The sequence below is a fragment of the Telopea speciosissima genome, chromosome 3, assembly GCF_018873765.1.
Source record: "Telopea speciosissima isolate NSW1024214 ecotype Mountain lineage chromosome 3, Tspe_v1, whole genome shotgun sequence".
In the NCBI taxonomy this organism is placed as follows: domain Eukaryota; kingdom Viridiplantae; phylum Streptophyta; class Magnoliopsida; order Proteales; family Proteaceae; genus Telopea; species Telopea speciosissima.
Window position 1 is genome coordinate 71,701,168 of NC_057918.1, and position 7,232 is coordinate 71,708,399.

Sequence of the window (7,232 nt, forward strand, 5' to 3'; positions counted from 1 at the left end):
GATCACCTCATTAGAGCTGCCCTAGTGAGTAAAAAGAACCAAGAAAAAAGGAAAAGAGAAAGAGAAGATCGAGTGGAAGAGGGTGGAAGAGAACAACAATGGAAGGGATGGGGTTTTGAAAACCTAGATCAGAGAAGTTGGCTCTGATGCCATGTTAACAAAATAGAAAATAGGAGAATGCTTGAATGATCTGAATGATCAAGCAAGCCTTTAATTTATAATGAGAAACATTACAAAAGAGGGACAGAATTGCCCTTACATAAGCCGACTCTATTAAGAGAGTGGCAGAATATAAAAATAACTCCCAAAAGACCAGAATACCCCCATGCTATTCTGGTGTACATTATTCAACTGTTCTCACAGCAGTCCAGAAGAACAGGCAAGTTACAAAATGCCTAAATTGAAGGTGGAGATATGTAAAGGCCAAAAAGTAGAAACTAAGAGAAAAATGCTAACAGAGATTTTGAGATTCTGAAACATAGGAGAAAGAAATTAGAAGCTTTAATAAATTAATAAATTTTTTATGAAGAATGAATGAATGTAGGAAAACAATATTTTTCCAGCATATAAACTATATGTAATCTTAGAATTAGTTGTAGAATTGGTAGACTAGGTGATCTCTGACCCAGTTAAAAAGCACTAATCCATACCGGCCAGACCCACTTAATAAATGTTCAGAGTGCATAAACCAAAAACCAAAATCCAATCAATCTAATTAATGTAAAAATTTGTACTCTTACAAATTCTAGGTTGTTTCCCACAGTACCAAGTGTTGACTCACTACCAATGACACCTCCCAAACCATAGTTGCTCCAGCCCAACCCAATTAACCTAAGCTAGACTAGTTCACCCCGTCCATCATAACCAGACCCACTTGACTCGTAGTATTTTCTATAGTATTCTAATGATAAATTTTAATAGATAAATAAAGCGCTCATGAAGTTGATGGAGCAGAGAATGTTCTTGTCTTATTGAATATGTTCAATCTATTTGGGAACTTAATAGATCCTGCAACTCATCCTTGACCCACCTGTAGGTGCAATGGATCGGGGAGGATCCGATTTGCATCCCTGATGGGGAATGCGGTAATGGTATCTCGTACCTCCTGGTATTACCCTCTCATGTCACAGGAGGGTGGATCAGGTAAAAAGGGGAGTTGCCATCTAGATTCTAGATTATGATCTAGGACCTCCAAATGGTGCCCCTCTGCAGGAGGAGCGCTAAATTAACTCCAAACCCAATGGCTGGTCTGCCCTAGACAAATGGTTAAGTGTTAGGTTACGTTTGGGGAAGGTGTGATGTAGACCGAAATATGAAGAAAAAAAGACCAAAACACTGTTCACATTACTATTCACGTGAACAGTGTCACAGCCCGTATTTGCCTTGTGAGGGGATGCTTTTTAGAAGATCTTGTGGGCCCATCAAGTGGAGAAAGATTCTATCCTAATGCTGCCATAGTTTAGTTTCTATTTTCAATTTTAAAAAATTTATTTTATTTCATTTAGGTAGCTTCTAATTTTAGTTAGTTTCTATTTTTGTTTTCTTGTTTGTTTAGAAGGCTGGTACTATAAAGCCTTATTAGTTTCTATTTTCTTACTATCTATTTTATTTTAGGAAGTTTCTATTTTGTAAGCTTGCCAAAGCTATAAAATTGGCACCCGTTGCAAGAAAGAGTCACCAATTGATTAATGAAATTTACAAGCAATGCTTGCCTCCAATTCTGAGAAAGAATTTGCCTTTCAACAGTTGAGATACAGCTGAGATAGCCTATCCCCCCTCCTATCCCTATCCCCTTTCTATCTTCTATTTCTTCTTTCTCCATTCTCCCCCTTACTCTCCATCGAGTTCTACCTGTGTTGCCCGTTATTGACTGCAATAAACCTTTGCTGGAAAACTCTTTGAAGACTTGAAGCAATCCACAATCATCACCAAGTACTATCACTGCTGTTTACACAATCAAGTGAAGGACTGCCGCACCGCAATCTCGTTACGCCTTAATCGCTATAAACTTCAGACTTGAATAACTTCACAACCAACCCTTAGAATTGGCTGATATTTGGAGCACAAACCACCCTTTCCTAGGCCTTCACTCGATCCTACTTTGGAGCTATTCCTGCCGCTGGTCTGGTCCTTATTCACTAAGTTACTAATTCTGATTTAGTTTCTATTTTGGTGTTCTGCTGTGGAGTGGTTCTTACTTGAACCTCTTCTACATTATTTATGTTAATGTTCTTTGGGTACTGTTCATGTGAACATTTGTGAAGCCTGTCAAAATTTGAACTTTTGGAACCTGTGTGATTTCAGGTTCTGGTTCAATATTGCCCACGCTAGCTTCTAAGTTGTGGGTTGTCTCGATTAAGAAATTCAGACTAATCTCATGACTCGTCTATTAAGGCATTTCGAATAGCCAACTATCTTGGCCTTAAATGAGTCTGAGGTGTCAAACGGAAGGCAACACATAAGCTTGGCTTGTTGGATTGATAGCCTGCGGAACCTCACACTGTCTTTGGCCTATTGATGGGTAAGAATTCCCTCTTGTATGTATAATTATATTGTATTTATACTTAAATGGTATTTAGGGGCAAAATGGTAATTTCCTCTTATGGGACCCAAGTCCTAGTGTGGAATCCAGATTCCTATAGTTTACCCCAGCTGGATTCCCCCCGATGTCACATGACATCACCCCAATGACTATTTATAGCTAATTAGGTAACTAATTTATATAAAATCATATTATAAAAATACTTCCAAAAATCTATTTTTAACATACTAAACCAAACAACCTTTAGTCAATACACTAGTATATATAGGATACTTAGCTTTAGATTTTCATTCCATTCCTACACAAACCAAAATCAATTCAGCCTAGAACCTTAGAGAAAGAAAAGGAAGAAAGGAGAAAAAGAAGAAGAAGGGAAAGGACGGCCTAGAGCTTGGGGATTGGAATTGGAACTTTAAGTCCTCCATTAAGGCACCATAGAGCTTTTGAATCAAGGCTGCCATTTTTACTCCCATTTACTGTATCAGGTAGGCCATGATTTTACTGTTGTACTCTTCTTCTTTCTCTCAATTCTCTTATCTTCAATTAGGTCTTAAACCCACATCAGCCCTCAAACCATAGATTATGTGAAATTGGACCAAAATCCCTAATTTCTACTTGAAATTGAACCTATAATGATTCTGGTTATGTGATAACCTGAATATTACCTTAATATCTTTCAAATTACAACTGAATCATACAATCTATTAAACCCTAGAATGGTAGATTTGGTTAAATTGACCAAATCCCCAAATTAATTTGTGAAATTAAATTGAAATACCCAAATTTTATTAACCCACCTTAAATTAGGTCTAAATCATGAAATTGGATGCATGTATGTCAAGATCTGGGGGTTACAAGCAAAACCCCCAATTCTGCCTTTTGGACTGGATGCATTTGCAGGCCTGCAACCGGTCGACCGGTTGGATCAGAGCCTGGATCCGATTCACTATTTTGTAATGGTTTTGAACCCTAATGCTAATACTTGAACCTAGGACTCTTCCTATATCTAACTTATGATATTTTGTGCTTAATTAGGACTGCTAAACCCTGTCCTTGAATTACCTGGATGTTTTGGATTTTGTCTGGCTAAACTAGTCTACTATCTCAAGTAAGGGGATTTTGACTTTAATTTCGGCGTGTTTGTGATATTTAATTTCGGTTTGTTATGGTTGCCATGTCATGCATCCTATTAATAACACTAATCATGTATTTTTGTTAGTTTTAACTTCTTTGTATTAGATATGCATGATTTTAGGTTACATTTCCATATTGCATTTGCATCATTACTTGATTCTTAGAATTTATTATGATGATGATGTTGTCGGACAGAATTGTTGTATTATCTATTATGATTCATATGTCATCATGATAGTATGCATATGGTTAGGATTGGCATAAACCCAGTGCTAAGACCCTTACCAACAGGGGTTGAGGTGTTGGATAACCCGTGGTAGGTCCGAAGGGTAAATTTCGGAATGCCATTCACTGTCCCATGTTAGCATGTGTACTCCACTGTGGGAACAAACAGTAGGGTTAATCATTGGGGGTCTGCTGGGGTCCGATGTGTTCATTCCGGAGCTGACGGGTCTTCACCGTAGTAGAATAGTTTCGCTCGGGTAACCGACGTCTGGTTATGTGTTTTCGGGACCGAGGCTGGCATTCTATTACAGTAACACTTATACCTCATGAGACTTAGTACTGTTGTTAGAAGCATTCTTAGTTCTAGGGCATTTATCATGGACTATTTGCACTTGCTTGTGTGTTTCCCTTGCTGAGCTCAGTGGAGCTCACTCCTGTGGATATCATTATTTTTCAGATGACTTGTTTACTTCTGATGGTGGATTTGCGGTGCTGAAGTGGGAAGTGCACGATGCTTTATGCGCATGTGATGATTACGCATTCTCTTTATCTTGGCCTGACAAGTCCAGGCTATCTCCCTACTTTTTTGTGTTTATAACACTTTTGTATAGTCATAATATAATTCTTGTTCAGTTATACCTTGTGGTACTTTTGATAAATGTATAGTTGTATCACAAGCCTTATCCTTTATATAAATGAAATATCACTTAAACTTCTTTTATTACTGATGTTACCTCTGTTATTTAAATTGTTTTCGCTGCGTCTGATTACTGTATTTGTGAGATATGTTTGTAAATAGGGTACTGCACTTGCGATCCTGGGGGATTGGTTGGATGTCAGAGACATCCAGTCACACTTGGCCCTTATGAACCAGGCCCGTGGTGTGACATTTAAGTGGTATCAGAGCAATCGTGCTCTACTCCTATTTACAATCAAAATTCACAGTACAATAGCTCTTTGACTCATTGATCTGAAGGGGAGTCTACTTTAGGTTGAAATAAAAGCTTCAACTAAAAGCTACAAACTAAAAGAAATTTCGATTGTAAAACACAAAGTGATGAGAAATAGAAAACTAAAATTATATATATATCAACCGAGTTGTTAGTACAAATGTCAGCATTAAATGCTGGTTGGGTTACATTAGGTTAGCTAAACACGGAAAGGAGGATATGGTCCTTACAAAGAAAGAAAGTAGAAAGTTAAACTAAGCTAAATGTAAGAACAACATGTCTCACTCCTGTAAACCCTCGTGCCATGGCCCACTCCAAGCTATCAAGGCGACTGAAGAGCTGTCCCCATGTAGTACCATCGCCTAGAATGTGTGGGACAGCAGGAAGAAGAAGAAGCACCCAGATGTCCGAGTGACGCTGTAGGCTGAATACCGGTAGGGAGGTCACCGGGCATCTCCATTCGTACATCCTCTCCCTCCTCCTCTATAGGTATCTCCTCTGTCACTCCAGGCTGTCCTGTCTTTGTGCAATCAGGGTGGCCTAGCTCAAGAGAGAATGGTGGCATTTGGATGTACATCTTGACCAAAGTAACCCGGTTAACATTCAGTACCTTCTTCGTCGAGGGCTCTTCATCAAGAAGTGGGACTCTAAAACTCTAGAAGATCTTAGTAAGTAATCTCTCAAAAAGCAAATTTCCACCCCTGGGATGGTCATGTAAATATGCCATAGTACGCATGATGGTGTAGGGCAAGCAGATCTGGTATCCTGTGTATAAGCAATAGGTGGTGAGAACCTGCATAGAAGAGAGCTCGGTGCGGTTGCCCAATTTTGGGAGACGTTATGGCCACAGATCCTCGAGAGCACCCGAACGGAAGGGATGAAATCCAACGCTGACATCACTCTCTCTTAAGAAATTCCGTTGGTGAGTATGGAAGACAACCACCGAATCTCCACAAGAGAGAGGAACTCCATTGTCTCAGACCTTGGAGAACAGTACCTCCATTCCCCTTCATTGGATATCTCTGACGGTTGGGCTAGCTGCCCGGTACTGAAAGAAATTTCTCTGCCTTTCACATAGCTGCTCACAATGAAGTCACCCCCCTCATGCCTATAAGCAAGGTTACTGTAGAAGAACCGAACAAGGCGGGGATAACAATGACGCTCCGGCTGAATCATTGGTAGCCAACCTTGGTTCTTGAACCTTTCTTGGACCTTGAAAGGAGTCAAGTCCGCAAGAACCACCCCGTGCTCTTCCTCCACAGATCTGCCCATAAAATGTTCTCCGTATCTGATTTCCTCCTGTACATTTCGGAAGAACAGTGGCTCAAAATCAACTTCTATGTTAACAACCCCTCTTCCTCTACCACCCCTCCCTCGACCACCTCTACCTCGGGCTGCAGCCATCTATGTTGATTGTTGCATTTTAATAAGTAAATCAGTAGGAGGATAAAGTAATTGGGTGTTTAAGTTAGCAAGAATAGAATGGGACCGCAACTATTCAAATGAAATGGTTGTATGAGTTGCATAAAAATATGAAGTATAGGTAATAGGCTTGTGTACATATGGTTACTATTGTGTGTATAAGTATTAAGAAGACTTAAGGATGCATTAGGTTCAAAATAAACAAGGACAGAGACCAAAAACCCCATATAAACATTTTATCAAACACTTAGGATGCACAAAATAATATATGATTAGATAAAGAAATAATAGGTATAAGAAAGTTAATGAGAAGGGCAATCATAGGAAAGAAAAGTGGAAGAATGACATTACAAGTAAGAAGCTAAAAGATGTCATTTGGAAAATTTTAAAGCACTTGGTGTGCACATTTGCTGCATTCCAAGGATAAAGACTAAAGGCATGGTTAGCACTTACATGTAGTTAGGAGGGTTGATCTTGAGTTTGAATGCCTCCCAAGTATGTTAGAGACCTCTAGGTAAGCTCTTGAGAAGGATAGAGAGTTAGAGGAGGATCAATAGGAAAAAGAGATTAGGACAGCAACTCATTAGGAGGACTTAGGAAAGAATGACATAATATGGTTGTAGACTAATAATAAGAGATAGATTTATTAAATAATGAACAAATAGTTAGCTACTAAGTAGAAATATCTACTAAGACATTAGTCAAATAATATACTCTTAAAAAAAATAATAATAATAAATAAATATAAAAAAAAGGAGAGAAGAATAATGCTACACTGCGTAGATTAAGTAAACAAAAGAAAAAGGGTAAGAGAAAGCTAGATCAAATGGGAACTCATCCCGCAACTAATACAAGGGGTTTAGTAAAGATGAAAAACATATATAGACTGTTAACAAAGATCAAATGGGGCTGCCAAGTAAAGCACAGTAAATCTTTAATAGAAACTTTACGGAACTAAT

General features: G+C 38.6%; 1 long non-coding RNA gene across 1 annotated transcript in view; it reads left to right on the plus strand.

The window, feature by feature from the left end:
• Positions 1-3,852, plus strand: part of LOC122656904 — a 31,144-nt gene extending 27,292 nt beyond the window's left edge. The window contains exon 4 of the long non-coding RNA XR_006332189.1: positions 3,841-3,852. This is a non-coding gene — a long non-coding RNA (uncharacterized LOC122656904). The remainder of the gene's footprint in view (positions 1-3,840) is intronic.
• The last annotated feature ends 3,380 nt before the right edge of the window (positions 3,853-7,232 follow it).